The 20,835-nt window shown below is 30.8% G+C and overlaps 1 protein-coding gene across 5 annotated transcripts in view; it reads right to left on the reverse strand.

Annotated features, from left to right (window-relative positions):
- Positions 1-20,835, reverse strand: part of LOC107454023 (uncharacterized) — a 229,318-nt gene that overhangs the window by 141,214 nt on the left and 67,269 nt on the right. Inside the window, exon 2 of one of the 5 annotated variants that reach the window (XM_087153175.1) lies at positions 15,504-15,608. The exons of the other annotated variants lie outside the window; for them this stretch is intronic. The gene's annotated coding sequence lies outside the window, so the exon portion shown is untranslated. The remainder of the gene's footprint in view (positions 1-15,503; positions 15,609-20,835) is intronic. 5 annotated transcript variants of the gene reach the window in all.

The raw sequence follows: 20,835 nt of genomic DNA on the forward strand, positions 1-20,835 counted from the left end.
ATGTATTGCTATATTTTCATAAAGTTTGATAACATAAAAAAAAATATAGCGGAGAAATAAATATAAAATTGTGACTTTCTCAGAAATTGATCTGAAGTTTTCTTTTTAAATTCATAAAAAATTAAAATCATATGAAAAAAAAATTAAAAGAGAATATATGTGTGCTTCTTTAATGTAAAGAGTAGTATTCATAATAGTGGTGAAATATTAGGCATAAAGAAAAAAAAATTCACTAGAAAATTTTTTTTATCTTTTATATGTAAAATTGCCGGCAAAAGATATTATAACGTTTTGATTTTTGACATAAAAAAATTTCTGAAGATATAAAATGATAATCGCAAGTATTCCGAAGATACACTTAATGCAAAATAGACTAAAGCTAAAAACAACATATAAATAAAGTATTAAAAAAAAAACATTTTAACCGTACTTTATATGTGCTTTTCTCCAGTTTTTTAATTTTGATTTGTAAAGGATAGTTTTTTTAAAAAGAAAGTACAACATTTTAATGTTTACTGTAGGAGAAAGCAAGGAAAATATATTTAAAGCAAGTCCTGTTCAACATCTCTTCCTCTTTTGGATGGGGAGAGAGTGAATTGAATTTCTTCTTGACATGATGTTTTTTACGCAGAATTGTATCAGACGATCGGGTTAATAATTTAAAAGCGTATTTTGAAGTACGCATCAGATATTGAGACATTGTTTCATTCTGAATCGGATAACAAGTCAATAGAAGAAACGGTTACTCTCGACACATTATTAAACGCACTCTAAGAGATTCTATGTAAAATCTTAATCATCACGTGATACAGCTGTATTGTTTTTACGAGACTGTCTGCACTTGTTGACGTTCCTGTATCAATGGATTAACATTGTAACGTTAAAAATAAATACACATAGGAAGTCTATAGGAAAATCTCCCGAATTTAACTATAAAAGTATTGCCTATAAACTCGTGCAAAACATGTCATTATTCAAAAAAACTACAGTGAGTCGAATAATTTGTTCTAATTAATTATTCGTCTCATTTAACCCATTAATACACACCCCCATTGATTAACCCATTAAAACACACATGCCATCGGTAAAGAAATGCAACACGAGTAAAAAGCTGTTATCCCCTGATAATGAAGATTTTGCATAGAATCTTAGAGTGTATCTATACTTATCAAACTTCATCTGTCCGGTAGTTTTAGGACAGTGATTTCCAACTGGCGGCCCGGGGGCTGCATCCGGCCAGTGAAGCCTTTTCTTGTGGCTCGCGAACTAAAATATATTAGTTATAATTTTTTTGCAGACAATTTTCGTAGAAAATCTATATGGGTTTAAAATACTTTTCTCGTTAATAAAAACGTAATTTCTTCGTTTCTGTGAAATTTATCATACCAACGGTGCAAAAAAAAAATATTTTTCAGGCTTTGCATCCAAGAAAATATTTGTTTAAATACAAAAATAATCGTTTTTGTTGCTCTTTTTTATTTCATTTTTTTGTATTTTGTGAGTATAATTTAGCATGTGTGTATCAGAAATTTTCTCGAAGAAATTCTCCTATTTAACTTCTTAAAACCACTTATTTTGGACGAAAATATTTACACACACATTTATAAATTTTAAATTTTAAATGTATATATCTATTCTCCGGTGGTTGCAGCAAACAAACCTCAATTTTATCATTGAACAACTTGTGTGCTACTCATCATCATATCTGGCTAGACAGCCCAGGGTGGGCCAGTGCCTTCCTTTGAATTCGAATCCACTTCTCTCTACTTTTGACATTTGTTCGCCAGTTTTTCTCCTTTAGAGTAAGGAAATCAGTCTCAACTAAATCCAGCCATCTCAGCCTGGGTCTACCTCTTTTCCTGTTCGTTAGGGGTTTGTGTAACAGGATTTTTTTTAAATTTGAGTCATCATTCCTTCTGAAAATGTGAGCTGCCCAGTTCATTCGATGTATTTTAATGAATTTCACAATATCTGGCTCTCTGTAGATTTTATACAGTTCAGTATTATATCGTCTTCTCCAGGAATTATTTATTTTTATCCCACCAAGGATGGCCCTCAAAACTTTTCTCTCAAAAATGGCAATTTTATTCTCACCAGCTTGAGTTAGGTTCCAGGTCTCAGAGCCATAGGTAAATATTGGCCTAATTAATGTTTTATAGAGTAAAAGTTTGCTACTATGTAAGTTTTAATACCAACCTTTTTAAAGTTTTATATCTTAGCAATTAGATATCTGTTGCACATTAATTGTTTAATACATGAGTGCACATTAAAGTTATTTTAGCCGGAATTTTTTTTATATGCAATTAAATATTTTTAAAAATCTACTTCTTATTTTAATTTGTAATTCAATACTTTTGTTTTGCACAACTTGATAAAAATCTGACAGTGATATTTAATGATCCTTCAAACATAAAAGAGTCCTACATAAAATTTTGATAAAGTTGCGGCCCGCCATTTGATTTGTGTTTTTAATTATGGCCCCCGGCCTCATGTAAGTTGGAAACCCCTGTTCTAGAAACAATCGACCCACTCTGCAAATTCTCTTCATTTCCTACACCAGGGTATATATTTTTTTCAAAAAAATGGAACATTTTTGTAAAAAAAAAATTCTTTTTAGATTTTGTAAGTGAATTGCGGGCATTAAAGAAAAAATGCATTGTTTTGAAATGTGGAAAAAAGCATTATGAAAACGGAAAATATTTTGTCTTTCTTTTGACTACATTAAATAGTCATTAAAAACAGCAACAAAAAAAAGGAATTGTAAATAAGGCTCTAAAATGAATCAGTATTAAATCGAATTACTTTGTCACGCGCACATTTATCTTCTATAATTGGAGCGAAATAATCTGTAGTCGAAGTGACAGAATCCATTGTTTTAAAACGAGCATCTTTTAAAAATGTTTCGAGACAAGCACAAAAAATAAATAAGAAGAAAAAAGAAGAAACTAGAGGAAGCTTCGTTATTAATAAACTTTGGGGGAAGCGAGACGTTAATTATTCTAGCGTAGATTTTAATTAGCTGAACAACAACTGTTGCTACGTTCACTGGGCGTTGTTTTTCCTCGTAAACAAGTTCCATACTCGACGTTTTCGGGGTTATTTTAATGGTTACATTGAGCGGTCAATATTTCCGCTCAATAACGTTAAATAATGAATAAATGATTTAAATTTAAGAGAGTTTAAGCACTTTCCTACTTTTAAAGTATAGGAAGACGAGTGTTAATAACTTTATTTTTTTAAAAAAAAGGATAAAAAGACATTTTCAAAACTTTTAAATAACAGTAATTCGTAGTTTTTATAAAAACACGATGAAAAGAAATTCTAAATTTTGAACAACTTGCAGGTGTGGCATTAATATCTTCTACATATATACACTCTATAACAAAAAAAATCGAAGCACCAAGAAGGAGTTGTCCGATTGAAACGAAAATTGGTGGATAGGAAGACAATGTTCAGAATAGTAAATGATTAAAATTTTAGAACAATTGAATAATTTATTGCAGAGTTACAGTAACAAGTTCAATAAGGTGTTGACCCGCCTCTATCCTGGATACAAGCTGCCACACGGCGTGGCATAGACCGATAAAGCTCCCGGATCGTGTCTTGCGGTATTTCCTACCAAATTCGATCCAATTGTCGAACGAGGTCATCAGCATTCCGTGCCAGATGCAATCACCTTCCCATCATATCCCAGACATGCTCGATGGGAGAGAGATCTGGTGATCTGGCAGGCCAAGGAAGAGTTTGACAAGCATGCAGACTGTTCATAGCAACACGTGCCGTATGTGGTCTGGCATTATCCTGCTGAAAAACCAGCCCAGGGCTCTGCAAAAGGAACGGTAGCAAAACAGGTCTTAGGATGTCGTCGACGTACCGCTGTGCAGTAAGTGTACCTCTAATGACGACCAAAGGGGTCCGGCTGTCAAAGGAAAAGGCATCCAGACCATAATGCCTTGTTGAGGGCCAGTATGGAGCGCAATAGTGAAGGCAGGATCCCCCCTCTGCCCTGTGCGTCTCCAAACGCGTCTTCGATGATCGTCAGGACACAGTTGGAAGCGGGATTCGTCGCTAAGGACTATACGTCCCCAGTCGGCATCATTCCAGCCTGATCTATTCAAAACATTCATGCATACGAAATTTCAAAGCAATCTATTGATTGCTTCTTGGTGCGTCGATTTTTTTGTTACAGAGTGTAATATAGGAATCCAAATTTTGAGCAGTTTGACCAGTTTTACCGCGTTAAAAGTATAATAATGCGAGGAAGATTTCGAAATTTTACCTATTTGGAATAATCTTATTTTTTTTTTCGTTCTGTAGAGTGAGCACGATACATGCAAATGTTTCCTGTACTGCAACTTCAGCAGCTGTGGTTTCACATCTGAAGAAGGATGGAAATTATATTACTCCGCTCGGGCCCTTCTGATTTCTCTGACTGTTGTTTCACTTGCATGAATGCTCAATCTTCATTTAATCATCTCATTTCTGTCCTTTACTGCATTGTAGTACATGGTCCTCTTTCTTGCCCATCAGGTTGTGTGACAAGGAGTGCCGTGTTCTCATTTCAACCATTAATTATTTGGATGTGTGTGATTTTATACTAAACAGAGTCATTTTAAAATGACAGTCACACAGGACCGGGAAAGAAGGACTCGCGGTCGTGAGAATGGGAGTTCGAATCCAGTCAGCCGAGGATTCCCAGTGTAGTAAATGGTGACTGGTGCACGTTAAATCTGCCGGGTCACAAGGTCCTCCATGTTCCCGTGACACATTATACATCTGGGGGTACTGAATAGGAGGTCGATCGTTCACTGGCTAAGGTCAAAATTACGATTTGTGAATGAATGAAGGCTCTATAAGCGGGTGTGACGTACATGTGCAATAGAAATCAAATTTTCTGTCATAGAACCGGAAAACAAGAACAACCCTGCGACAACAAAATTGCTACCAAGTATATAATTTAGCAGAACCTGAAATATCAATATATCGACGACCTTTTTACTTCAGACCACAAAATTCGAATTTAGTTTCTGAGGGTTACTTAGGGTGTAGTTAGGCTAGAACTCTTTCACGCATATCTCTTTTTTGAACATGATTATAGACTAAAGGGATATTTAAGAAAGCATTCCGCTGATCATGGTAGGTTCCAATATTTCGAGGACATTGAGAAGATGGTTGTCAAATGACCGTTTAAGAACTTTTGCATCTTATCGCTTTTGCACATTTGACTTCTTGACTTTTTCTAACAGTTGTATGCAGTTAGTATTCTATTATTATTATTTTTTTGTATTTTGTTTGTTTCGAATAACCTATTTCTACCACAACCGGTCATGTGACCGGGAGAACAATGTATTACTTCATAAGGTTATCGGATCAGAAATGACGATGTGATGCGTGTTCAGCGTATTGTATTCGATGAATTGCACATTTCTGCAAAGACTGTTGCGTAGTGAGTTCAATCAGAATAACTGTGAATTCAAATTTCAAGACATTTCCTAACATTTTAGATTGACATTTTTGTGTCAGAAAAAGTGACAGAAACTAAATGTTTTGGTCAGTAGCTTATATTTCATTTGGATGGCTTTACTTCATTTCTAGCTAACCGTTCGTTTTTACCCAGAAAAATGTCGAAACAATCGAGCCAGCACAAGTTCTTAGAAGAAATAATATTAATTATAAGAATTACAATTCTTATTTATTCTTATAATTATAAGAATAATTATACGAATTATAATTAATTTATATTCTTATAATTATAAGAATAATTATACGAATTATAATTAATTTATATTCTAATAATTATAAGAATAATTATACGAATTATAATTAATTTATATTCTAATAATTATAAGAATAATTATACGAATTATAATTAATTTATATTCTAATAATTATAAGAATAATTATACGAATTATAGAAATAATAATAATTGAAAGAAATATATTTGAGGAAAATGTAGAATGGAAACATCTTGCATATGTGAAAAAAGCGTTTCTTGTTCTTTGTGTTTTGTAATACATAAAAATTAGCAACATACAATTTTGTTTGATTATAATAAAGTTATTGTAGTTGATTTCCTTTCGAACATCCATATTTCTGACATTCCATCAAGGAACATAAAGTCCGGTAGAAATAGTAATAGATTAAATGTTGGTATGTTTAGTGTTAAAGAAAATAGAAAAGAAAAGAAATTATCTTTTTTTTCTAAAACAACGTAATGCTAAAAATTGGATGCGAGTAAGTTTGTCACACCAAAAAGATGACAAACTGTCCGCAACTCACATAGAACGCATTTTTGCAGTTAATTTATTCCTCTCTGTCGAAGAACTGCCATTCATTTTGCTTCTTGTACCATTGCATCTACTATTTTAGATATTGTAATCTCTTTTTCAATATTGATGTTTCTTCTCCTCAAATTCAATATTTCTTCGTTCAGATGTGTCTTTTTTATTTCAAGACCTCCTTTTTTTTATCATCTTTAACTCAATTTTCCTCCAATACCTTTTTCTATCTATTTTCTACACTTAATGCACTCAGAGTCTAAAAATAGAATTTTCGATTCAAACGGTTATCGATAGGGACTGTATTCTGGCTCTCTCCTCAAGTATTAAAATAAAATCACAATATAATGTTGTTTCATTACAGCTCCAGACTCATCTCATTAAAGTTCTTCTAATGATTGCTTTCTTAGTCTCTGGACGCACTCTTAAGAGATTCTATGTAAAGTCTTAATTACTCAGGTGATACTCAATACAGCTTCAGTGTTTTTAAGCTGACTGTTTGCACTTGTTTACGTTACTGTATCAATGGGTTCAATCAGACGATATATATCATATAAATTTGACGATTGGATAAATGAGACGATATATATCATATAAATTTGACGATTGGGTAAATGAGACGATATATATTATATAAATTTGACGATTGGATAAATGAGACGATATATATTATATAAATTTGACGATTGGGTAAATGAGACGATATATATTATATAAATTTGACGATTGGGTAAATGAGACGATATATATTATATAAATTTGACGATTGGATAAATGAGACGATATATATTATATAAATTTGACGATTGGGTAAATGAGACGATATATATTATATAAATTTGACGATTGGATAAATGAGACGATATATATTATATAAATTTGACGATTGGGTAAATGAGACGATATATATTATATAAATTTGACGATTGGATAAATGAGACGATATATATTATATAAATTTGACGATTGGATAAATGAGACGATATATATTATATAAATTTGACGATTGGATAAATGAGACGATATATATTATATAAATTTGACGATTGGGTAAATGAGACGATATATATTATATAAATTTGACGATTGGATAAATGAGACGATATATATTATATAAATTTGACGATTGGGTAAATGAGACGATATATATTATATAAATTTGACGATTGGATAAATGAGACGATATATATTATATAAATTTGACGATTGGGTAAATGAGACGATATATATTATATAAATTTGACGATTGGATAAATGAGACGATATATATCATATAAATTTGACGATTGGATAAATGAGACGATATATATTATATAAATTATAATATTTATTATATCATGTATTACATTAGTATAACATAATAATTAGATCCGATGATGAGGCGCACTGTAGTGTTTTAATAATGACATGTTTTGCACGCGTTTATAGGCCATACTTTTATATTTAAACATACATGTCATGGGTTTTTATTGAGGAGATTTTTTTTATAGACTTCCTATTTGTATTTATTTTTAAGGTTACAATGTTTACCCATTGAAACAGGAGCGTAAACAAGGTTTCATCCGAGTAAAAACAATAGAGCTGTCACGTGATAATTAAGATTTTACATAGAATCTTAGAGTGAGTATGGCCAGGAATTGTGCATTCAACTGAAACTAAGATGAACTAATGCTTATTTAGTATATTGATGTCATAAGGAGAAGTTTCAAGATGACGTCATAGATTATGAACTAAAATGTCAAAATTGCCGTCTTCTAATAGTAGTACCGTGAGCGAGACAGAAAGAAAAACCGACCACTCTTAATAACTTTGATATACTGATCGGATCTTCATGTTCTAGGATTCATCCTTACTGATTCGAAGGGATATCCAAAAAATTTTCTAATTTATGAGTGCAAGCGATATTTTAAATTACGAAATCATTACGAAAACGAACTTTCTCTGAATAAACATAATTTTTTCTTCACGACTTCGAAATTTTTGATTTCCAAAATATGGAAGGTAGCCGCAAAAAAAAAAAAAAAAAAAAAAAAAAAAAAAAAAAAAAATATTTATATATATATATATATATATATATATATATATATATATATATATATATATATATATATATATATATATATATAAAATTTTTAATTTCCATCGAAACAAATTTAAGTAAACTTTCCTTTGAATTTTTGAGATATATTGCTTACACAAAAATTAAAAACAAAAATCTCTCACAAGAATAAGTCATAGCTTTAGTATTACTTGAAGTTCGATGGTAGGAAAAAAACATAACTTCATAACTAACTCAGATACAACAATAATTTCTTTCATCGTTTTAAAAAATACCAATGGTATTACTTTTCACCATTTTAAAGAAAAACTTAAACAATAAGCAATCAAAGCCTTTTTTTCTTTGTCTTAAAGACAACCAATAGTGTTATTTATTTATTTCCCAATTTTTAGAGAATTATTAGCATTATTATTTGCACCATTTTAAATAAAACTAAAACCTTTTTTTCCTGCATTTGAAAATACTTGATAAATTTTTTTTATTCCTCACATATTAATGAGAATGATTGGAATTATTGTTTCACTATTTTAAAAGAGAACTAAAATCTTTTCTCCCTATTTCAAAAATAACTAATTACATTATGTGTTCCACATTTTAATGAGAAGTCCTAGCTCAATTTTTTTTTCAGTTTTATTGCATACTATATTCTTGATTTTATTATTTTAAATATGATAGAATTATTTATTACATATTTTAAAAAGAACTATAAGCATTAATTTTTTAAATAAATAAGCTAATTCCCAAAGTTTCGAATGTTTGTACCAAGTACCCTTTCTTTATTCAAATTCACACAATTACCGCTGTCTTTGACCACATAATAGAGTTCTATGAGTTTGAAATTTCAATAAAGTATTACAATCGAAAATATCTACCCATTCTATTTTTGGTAAGGATCAATTTACCTTGCCAATTCAATGGAAACAAGGAAAAGAAATTCCTCCACTTTCGAGGTCATTTTATACGCAGTTAAATATATCTTGTACGATGTTTTTACGTCTTAACTGTCTTAAGGTTTCCTTTTATTGTAGTTTTGAGAATACGAACAGATCTCTCTTAGAAACAATTCAATGCAGAGAAATACAGGGAAAGATTCATCATTAAGACAGTGATTTAAAAAGCGCATTATTACGTAAAAATGTGAAATGAACTCATAATTGAAATAAAATACCAATGAATACGATTCACTACAAAATGAAGCGATCACAGGCTACCCACTGGCAAAATGGCTTTGTTGTCTAATTTTTTTCTTTATTTTTTTTTTTTTTTGGAAAATCAACTTTATTATGTTTTTATCTTGGACATCTTTAAATGTTAATCCTGAACTGCTGGATACACAATTTCGCTGACATATTTAAATTCAGCTCAGACACATTCTGCATCAATTTTTTTGATGACTGAATAGACATTGAACAGCCAATCGAGATCAATATTAACATTTTCGGATGAGTGTTTGATGGAGACTGCATCATACACCCGTTTCGGATTCACAACTTCATACATGAAATAGGATTTAAAAGCTAGACTTTTTTTTTCAATTCCACATGAATACTGATAGAATCATTTATATCGTTTGGAGGACAGTCTGCGGTCATTGGGTACGTTGACAATGGATTACTTTATCCCTAACTAGTGAACAAAATCCAGTTCACATATTTGCATGAAAGGAGTTCGGAGAGTCACCCTTCGATAGGGTTCAATTCTCTTAACCACTTCGGTACTTTAGTGAGGGACGGGGGTTTCATGCTTGAGTACGGAATCCTTTCTGTTTGTGTGTAATGCTTAAGGTAATCCCGTCTACCTTCTTCGGCTTTCTCAGCTTCGGTAAGTTTAGGCCCTGGCATCGTTTTTTTTCTTCTTGCTTCCACTCTAATTTTTGGAGCCGTGTCCATCAGGTTGGACCCTCTTTATGTGCGATATTTATCTGAATTAGTATTGAAAAAGATCCAGTTTGTACTGTAGGTTAGAATTTCTGATTCCTAATGAAAACAATAGAAACAAAAATATCGTTCAAATGATGAAATTCTCTTTTATTCACAACTCAAGAAGCATTTATGGGATCTCTCTGGTCCCATGTTTCAAAAAAAAAACTCACCCACTTAATCTATACATAATAATAAACGCGGCTGTGTATGTGTCTGTTTGTCTGTCTGTCTGTAATCACAATATATCGCCCCAGAGGCCTCTCCCAGGCACGAAACTCGGCACATAATTGTGTTTTGACATAATGAAGAAGTATTTTTTTTCTTTTTCAAAAATTTGGATTAGTTTTTTAGTTATAAGTCATTTTGTAAGAAAATCTATGCTTTTTCGTCTTCAAAGAGCCATCTATATATATATTTCTCTTACACGGTGATAAAAAAAAACCTCATTACAACTCTCCGAATGGCAACGCTAGAAAATCAACCAATAATTGCCGCTAAAAATGTCACATGCCAAATCTAGATTGGGTGGTTCAACATATAGCGCTTCTAAAAACGGAAACGGAAATAACCAGAGTGTAAAATATTATGTGCTTATGCGCATCGTATTTTTTGTTAAATAATTTATTTATTATATATCAGTTTATAGATGGTAACGAGAAGAGTTTTGTGGTTGCTATGGTGACTAATTAGAAAGTAAATTGTTTTTTTGAGTGAGTGTGAGATTTGTTTTTTCGAACTGCGATGCTGTAATTTTATTGTTTAGTTAATAAATCTTCCTTTTATATTAAACGTGATAGTAGTTTCCTTAATTATTTGATTGGAAGTCCTTGGAGTTTTATTTGAGGTCAGTTTATTTTGTATTTTTTGACAAGAGAGAGCATTCTCACCAAACCATTCAATGTTTTGTTTATGCAGGGTTTTTCCATTGCAATTTCTCTTATTTAAATTTTTAATAGACTTAACTATAGCCAAAATTTTAACCTTTTTAAAGAGATATCAGTTTTAGAAATTTTATCTTAAGATTTTATACTATAGCACATTTCTAATAGGTTTAACGAATTACATGTCATTTATTTGAATTCAAATTTATTTTAATGACTTAGTATTTACTAAAAAGATGTAATTTTTTTTTTAAAAAAAAGTTGTTATATGGATTTGAATGATTGTTTTGAATTCTTAGAATTTTGTGCATTTGCAATGTACCTAAGTTAGTAGCGAGCGAAGCGAGCTTGGTTTGCGAAGCAAACCATATAAGATTGCGTAGCAATTTTCGGGGGTTGGCGAGCGTTAGCGAGCAGGGGGCACAGCCCACTAGTATTAAAAAAACTATTAAAAAAAGCATATACTTTTCTCCACTCTTATAAATGTATGCTAATATAAACCTTACAATTGAAATATTAATTTTCGACAACTTAAACCAATAATATACGAAGGAATTAATAATTTAATTGTAAGGTTTGCATTAGTTTACATTTATCAAAGTGGCGAAAAGTTTAACTTTTGTATTAAAAATGTGGCAACATATTCGATACGTAAATAGAACGCTTGGCTTTGATATATTTGTCGCTGTTCATAATTGTTATAATAAGTTTTTCCTCATCTTTCCACGCTCTATTTTTTTTTCTTAAGCGAAGACGATAATTTTTGTGGCGATATAGAAATAGAAATTGATACCATAAAAAATTATATAGAAATAGAAATTGATACCATAAAAAATTATATAGAAATAGAAATTGATACCATAAAAAATTAATTCGTGTTCGTGCTCTTTTCATGTATTTAGCATTTTAGTTTTTTTTTTCTTAAGCGTTGTAGCTATATAATATATAAAATAGGAATTTAATTGTTTTTGAAGGAACGATCACACTTACCTTGGATCCCTTTGGTTTTTCTATTCTTTATTTTAACAGTTTTTATTAAATGTAATTGGTTATTTTCAGAAAGTTTCAGTTTGCAGGTAAGCACTTAGATTTTATTATTGAAGTTTCATGATTTGCTTTCATAGTAATTGTTGTTCTAAAGTATTCGTTGACTTCTTAAAAACCCGATTACTGACATGGCAGAACCGCCTTCCAAAAAACTTTGTATTTTCTCAAAGAAAAAGATATTAAGAGATTCTCAAAGAAGAAGAACGGCCTAAGAAACGTCTGTGGAACGTCAAAGAAGGATGGAACATGACCGAATTTCGACAAGCAATTCTAGAGCCCAATAAGTATCAGAGAAACGTCAAAGAAGATTAGAAGAGGTTTTCAGCTATTGGCCAATGATGATTTCGAAAGGAACTTTTGTATGCTTTTACAATTTCTGAGATCTTTTTTTAAAAAAAAAAAACAAGTCTCCACCTGATAGTTATATTATAGGTTAGGTTACCATAGCAAAGTTACATCTTCAAACATCCTCAAGAGCTATAACACATCTTCAGCAGAACTGGATATGAAGACAAAATTGCAGGACAGAAACACCTTAATTGTCCACTAATCTTCAAATTTCCTGCTATGTTTTAAAAAACTTTATTTGTGAAAACCTTTAGCCTGGCGTCTAGTGCATAATAAAATTAAATGAGACAAAAAAATGATCAAACAGCAGAGGTCGCCACTGTTTACTCTTCATTATTGTAGTTTAGAAGTGAGGAGAGGCCATCCAATCCAATTTTGCCATTGGGTAATAAATTTATACGAAACTGGAAAAAGTAATTATCAAAACTTATATTGATTTGAGTATAAACGTTGCATAACGAGAAAATGGGATTAAGCTTAAAATCTAAAGGTAAGTTAAAAATCTTAGAAAATCCAGTAACGATATACTTATCTTTTTAGCGTTAAGAATTGTTTGAGATAATCTAAATAATATGCGCGAACTTAAAGCATTTACATGATGTGATGACGAAGAAAAATTAATTTTCAGAAACTAGCATCATAATCTTGGGGCCGGATCGTTCTGAAAAACTTTCTCTAGTTTTTAACATATTGCAAGGAACTTTTGGATTAAGTTTACACTATGACCGCTTCGATGAGCACTTCTATGAACACTTCGATACACTATGAACGCTCACTACAAAAATTTAAATTTTAAACAGATGTTACAATTTCTCAAATTCTATTCTATAATACTCTGAATAGGGCATCCATAGTTATCTGTGGATCTGGCTTCTAACTGAAAAAGGAGGAAACTAATTATCAGATTTTTAAAGTTGTTGTAGTTGGATTTTATTTATGTCACTCTAGAGCTGAACAATGAGCTATTGGTGACGGTCTGGGAAGCATGCCCGAGGCTGATCAGAAAACATGCAATCACAATTTTGATCCTCTGCAGAGGGAATGGCAGCTCGATGGCTCGATGACCTGCTCGCGAAGTCGCGCACTTTACGGTTGCACAATTTAACGAGGGCCCATACCACACATCTTCGGTCCCTTCGTAGACTGATCCAAATGATCACAAAATCGCACACTGACGGCAGCCAGTGGTGCTTGACTTCGGTGTTCTACTGGAAACCGTGTCTTTACAATCAGTCCAATGTGGGACAGATTTTGAAAGAAAGTTTCTTCTTGACTTTGGTAAAGGTGATTTGGAAATCAGCATTTTAAAGCACTAAAATTTATCAAAGGTATCAAAATTAAAATCGGATATACAATACTGCAAAAATGGAGGTTTAGAACAAAGATGGTTCTAATCATATTCTAGATTAACCGCTTCACTTAACAAGTTTTTTGAAGGGAAAAAAATGCAAAAGATCAACCTATTTTTTTTATTTCATTTATGAGTACAGGGAACTAAAACAAAACATAAAAGTTCTGAGAAGAAAGTTTAATTTTTTTATGTGTAAAAAACATTTAATTTACTATCCGTTTACTGTCCCAATTGTCAGGGGGAAAAGGAACACATTTAAATATGAGTCTTTGCATAGGTTCACTTCTTCATCATCAGAAAAATCATCTGCATCACTTTCGCTCTTGAACGCCATTTTTCTTTCTATGTATAATTCATCCACCCATCGTCTATACAATTGTACAAAACACGTCCCACACATAGCTCAACTCCCAAAACAAATATTAGCAAACTTCCAATCACGGCAGATTATTTTTTGTTTCGCTTCAGGTCGAATAAAAACGTGATAAAACAAAACGTACTGACGAATTATGCTATGCCCGAGTTTACTCGGTATAATATATATTTCCAATCTATACATACCCGAGTTAACTCGGGATAATGAGGGAAGCGGTTAAAAGACTGGCAGGAATCTTCAAAAAAAAAAAAAAAAAATCCATGCCAAATATGATTGACGCCACTCATTTCAAACCTTCCATTAATTAATTGCATTCTCACAATTCAATCTTTCGAACTAATTATGCATCACAATGCATTTTTAAAAACTACAGACAGTATTTCACGATTTATTATTTCAAAATATTCTAATATCTAAGCTTTATTATTAAACCTAACACAGAAAAGTAAAGAAAAAAATTTCCTACAAATTTCTTGTAAGAATAGAAGAAAAAGTGTACTATTCCAGGAATTCTAATTATAACTAATCTTCAGAAATATCTAGATTAAAACAAAAATATTCAAAATTCCAGCTAATTATTGAAGTATTTTTTTTGGTTATTTTCTGCTGCTCGTTATTAAAACTTTAAATAAATGGAAGTTTCAACCGAATGTCTTTGCGTTAAGAGTTTTCATAATTCGAACGAAAGCTCAAATGATCTCTTCTGAATGAGTGTCATTCAAAGCATTCAATTTTAATGTTGAGAAAAGCGAGTTAATATTCCATATACCTAATAGAATCCCAGACTACAACCACACGCCTGTGTCTGAAATCACAAAATTGTCTCGTCTGCTCTTCTGGTTGTTCCATAGGATCGATGTGTGGGATAAAAATTTTATGACATCGCTTAGATTTCCGCCATATTTTAATTCATGGATAAAAAATGTAACGACATCTTTCATAAATAATGATTCCATTCCATCAAAAATCCAGGATTAAACGCATAAAATCATTCAAATAAATTCGTTATACAGAAAATTACATCGCAGTAAATTTTTTTTTTTGGGGGGGGGGGGGTATTTATTGTTTATTATTTATTGAAGTAATAATGAAGTAATTTTTTTTTTAAAAAAATCGAATGATTGTGACGTTTTCCTTCAAATATTTTTTTTCATTTTCTCGAAAATTATTTTTAATGTTTTTACAGTCCCTAGCCATATTATTCGAAGCACTCTAAGATTCGATGTAAAATTATAATTACCCAGGTGATACTCTATACAGCAGCTGTATTGTTTTAACTCAGATGTAACCTGTTTCCATTTGTTCACGGCTCCTGTATCAATGGGTTAACATTATACTGTCATACCTAAAAATAAATACAAATCGGGAGTAGATCTCCTGAATAAATGTGTGTTTAAGTATTGCATCTAAACTCGTGCAAATCATGTCATTATTAAAACAGCGTCTTATAATTTGGTCTAATTATTATAATAGAATACCTGATATAATAAATAATCTATATTTATATAATATATCGTTTTACTTAACCCATGAATACACAAACGTAAACATAAAAACAATAAAGCGCTGTATCACCTGATTTCATATAGAATCTTAGCCACGGACTGTATTTTGTAAGAGAGCACAAAAAATTGAGAAATAAACGGTAAAATGTTTCTTAAGAACATTTCATCGTGATACTTTCAAGCATGGCATAGAAACCATTTATTGGGGTTGCTTTTATTTTTGACATTTGTATTTTTTTGCTAAATAGAGTGACATAAATTTTGAAAAGAAGAATTTTTGATTAACTGTAACAACAGAGCAAAATGATCAAATGAATTGTTTAAATAGTGATTAAATGACTGGAATTATGTTTTCTTTTACCAGATATGTCCTAACCATACACGTACGGTGTATTTACCATTTTTTTTCTCAATGCATTATTTATTTAATATAAATCGTTTTTCATTCTTCTCTGACATTTTATTTAAACAATTTAATGAAACTAGCCAAATTATTAAAGATAGGATGTATTATTAATAAGTTATAAATATATAAATAAGTCACAACTTTTGGTATCTCTGAGACCTTTTTTTTATATTCTGATAACAATAAATATCTAAGTGCATCATGTCATGAAGTTAACTATTTTTTTTTTTAAATTCTTCGAACACAGTGTCACATTTACAATTAGTGTAACGTGACAATTTAATCTTTAATTTCACCTAATCCTTTAATTTTCTTAAAACTTTATTCCTTTTTTTATATGGCAATTATATTTATTTTAACTTTCTGTTTGACCTTCCTCATGGTCAACGCGGTCATCGTCCTTCCTGTGGAGAGAGACCCCCTCTATTTCCCGCCATTCTTTTTTCTTCTCTTATTTTTAGGAGGGTGAACTTAACCAATCTCTTTCCTTTGATTTTTCAAACTCTCCTCTTCTTTAAATTTAATTGGATATAACATTCCTAACGTTAATTTTTTTATCAAAGATATTTTCCTCTAAATATATTGTGAGTTTGATCTTTTAAATAAATGCTCACGGAAGTTAAAATATTCATTTGCTGTTCTCATCAATTTTATGTGGTGAGTTAACTTTTCTGTTTTGGGTTCGTTTATTATATTGGAAGCTCATTAAATGATAAGTTAGTATCATACCATTATCGTATTTATCTTTCATTTATTCCAAATTTGGTGATACCAATTTGATCAAACCTCACACTTTGTGACCTGTGGGGATAGTAGATTCAGACAACCTTCCCCACATGGGTGACCTGATGCGATCACGCCTTCCTTCACTTCGATTTGAACTTTGATGGATGATCCACATTGAACAGTTGACTTGTGACTGCGACATTATCCACATCCTCGCGCTATTGCTACTCAGTCTCGTCTCAAACACTCAACATCATCCTGCATACACTCGACTGCTAATGGCAACACAGGAGCAACCGTGAACTTAATACAGCTCTCGTGATCAACGAAAGCACGGTGATCTTAATACAGCTCTCCCGGTTTTTTATAAAACTGCAATGACACAACAAGTGATTCATCGAATTCTATCACAGCTATAATTCTGGTGAGGGAGTACTGTTGTGTATCATCCACCACTACAAAAATATAATTCCAATTCACTCGTATATAAGACGTGTTAACCCTTTAATGGGCCCTTTATTTCTACTAAAGGTAAATTAAAGTATTTTTGGAATTGAAATTGTTTTAAGAACAGTAACTGATATATAAAAAAAATAACTCATTTAGTTTATAAAAATGCCATTTTTTTGGTGGTAAATATATTTAACATGACCTATTAGGAACTTACTGACTTTTATTGTTCTTTATTTATAAAACAAATTCCTTAAATGCTACAAACTTCAAAAGGATTTATATATTATTGCTGAATTTATGTAGAACAAAAAAAAAAGAATTAAAAAAAAATCCTTTAACTTAAAGTATTACTTTGTGTTGTCCTTTATTTTAAAAACCACCACAAAAAGACTAATATTTAACTTTTTTCATTTGCCCAAAGAGATGGTCAATTAAATGTTTTTTACCCATAAAAAAAAATTAAAGTTTCATCTCAAAACTTGCGTATTATGTTTTAAACTGCTTGTATTTTATTAATGAAATTTTTAAAAAATATATGTCGATTTTTTTCAACAAAAAAAATGGGTAAAGGAAGCCGTTAAAAAGGAAATTTCTGTCAATGAGGGTTATTTAATTCAGAGAAGCCTCAAAATATTGAATGTCATTGTGGCGGATGCGGGTTCGGGTCAAGGTTTCATTCAACAGGTGTTTTAGACCAATCCTTCTCTCAGATATTGATTGTTTTTATATACTTTTTAAGTGTAATGACCTGTTCTAACTTTATAATTTACTCTAAAAATACTTTTAGAGTCATTAAGATATAATATATTATAAATAAATTATATGTATACTAGCTTGAATCGGTCGTAGACAAAATTGGTTATTAAAAGCATGAAAGGAAAAATATGAAACATATAAAAAATTTTCTTATAGATTAATAAGCTTAAAAGAGCATTTCATTCAAAAAAAACATTAATAATAAAGATAATAATAAAGAAAAATAAGAAAAAAGATTAAAAATTAAAGTTAGTTTAAAACATATTAACCATAGTCTTTTTTAATATAAAATATATGAATTTTTTTATTGCTGTAATTTATTTATTGTTTTCAAAGATCTCATCATGAGAATAGAAATTCAGAATCTTATAATTTCGAAAGTCTGCCTATTGTATTAATAAGGAACAATGCTTTTTAACCCTGTAGCAGAATTTTTTGAGCTATCTGCGACTCTCTAGCACTAATATCTTTCTGCGTGATACTTTCAATAATTACAAACATATATGTTACGAATGTAAAACAACAAAAGCGCTGCGTTTACAAGACCAAAAATAAAAACTGTGTCTATATTTTTTTAATTGAACATGTAATCATTTCTTTTATTTTGATACTATGGGCGATATTTTCGTATTTTGTAGGAGGGGGAGGGACGCATTTTGTAAACATTGATCACAATGAAAAAAATAATTAGCAATCATATAGTCTATAGTAGTCATTGCCGGAAAAAAAAGATCGACGACTAAATCACGCGAATCGGACACCTCAAATGCGAGATTGGGATGTTGTAATAAATAATATCATATAAAAAATATCGGATTTTAAAACTATGGAGAAATCAAAAGCAATAAATTGTTTGATATACATCGGGATGCTTAAAAATCAATATCAGTAACTGCTGAAAATACAATCGAAACATTACATTGATTTACGATACAATCGAATTGAGGGAGTCAAAAAGTGATTATCTAAATGTATAATTCAAATATTACGTGTAAATTTCTGTTAAAAAAAAATACTTTTTTTAAAACTTTTTGAACAAAAAATCTCTCTGGAAGAACTCTGTAACGTCGCTGCGATTCTGCCGCAATACTTTTTAAATGTAAAACCTTCAGTTGTTCATCAATTGATTCTTCAACGCTATGAAGATGAAAAGCAATCAGGGTGGAATGAAATATCGAGACGATTTTTTATCACTGAAACACAACTCTTGTGGACACTTTCACTACAGCTATTTCTCTTATTTTTTTTCTCTTTCTATGTTTGTTCTTTATAGGGTTCTTTGTTTTTGTCGCCGTTTAGTTTTGCCATTGGAAATATATTTATGTAAAAAAATATGTGTGATTATATGAACTATAATTTTGCAAAATAGACATTTACTATACGAGCAGAAAATGGCCAAATGAATTGCTCAGGGAACTCACTTTTAGTCTGAAAGAACTCGGGTTCGAATCCCAGATAAGCCATGGCTGTTTTTTTCCTTCCCTTCTATGCACTTCTAACCGTGGGAGCAACGATGGTCCAATTAAAATGGTGCCCGTAAACAAATATGCCCTTCTGATACTCAAATGACGAAAGTCAATATCGGGTGGGCATTGTGAAAAAAATAAGTAGTTTAAATAGTAGTAAATAATGACTGATGCTGTGTCGGATCACAAAGTCCTTCATAACAAATTGTACCTCTGGGGGTACTGAATTGGAAATGGATCACTCTCTGGTTCAGGTCAAAATTACGATCTGTATATGAATGGCTCCACCCTAAAAAGGGGTGTGACGGAAGTTGAATTCTTGGCTCTAGATGGCACCACTGGAAAATAAGAATAATCACACCCCTATGCCTCAATGGCCAACGACAACAAGTGACAGATAATGACCGTCTTTTTAACCCTATTATATGTTATTTTAGTGTTAAACGGTTATTAAACTGAGACTTTGTTCTTCAAAAGTAAGTAAGATTTAGAACCATTGATCGCTCATATAAAATTGTCATTTTAGCATTGACATCTCAACTCCAAAAATTTAAATTATTGGTTATTTTTAACAGTCAAACGATAGAGCTAGTTCTCCCGAAACGAAATGTCTTCTTTCGCATTCAAACAGGAAATTATAAAAAAGTGCAAATAGTACAACAAAAGTGAAAAAAATATTTCATCTATTAATACAAATAATGATAATTATAAAATTATACTTTCAGAACAATCTATAATATCCTTATATTACTGAGAGTTCAATATTTAATTATAAAAAAATTGTAAGCAATTTGGTTTTTTGTGGTAAAAAACCATCATACTCATTGAATATAGTTTTTTTTTTCAAATTTTAAATGCTTTTTATTTTTTAATCATCTGTTTATTTTTAATAAAAAACATTAAAAAAGATCAAAATATTTGCTTAATTAAGTATTTAAAAATTTAAAAATTATAATATTTCTATGTTTAAAAGAGATATTTATATATCTCCTTCAAAAATAGAAATATATTATATATTTATTATTAGAAATATATTTATATATATGCATATATTTGCTTTAAAAATATATCAACACTTTTTGATCAAAATGCACACATAAAGTTATTTTGCTTTCAGTTTGGACTACAAATACAAACTATAGGTTACTTTTAAAAATAGATATTTTGTACTCAGCTATGTATTTATGTAATGAAAACGTTTCGGGACTTCAACTAGAATTTCTCTAGACCCGGCCCAAGCCCTAGAGACATCTTTCTTCA

Source organism: Parasteatoda tepidariorum, chromosome 1, assembly GCF_982258835.1.
Source record: "Parasteatoda tepidariorum strain Cologne lab strain chromosome 1, Ptep-v5.0, whole genome shotgun sequence".
NCBI classification, from domain to species: domain Eukaryota; kingdom Metazoa; phylum Arthropoda; class Arachnida; order Araneae; family Theridiidae; genus Parasteatoda; species Parasteatoda tepidariorum.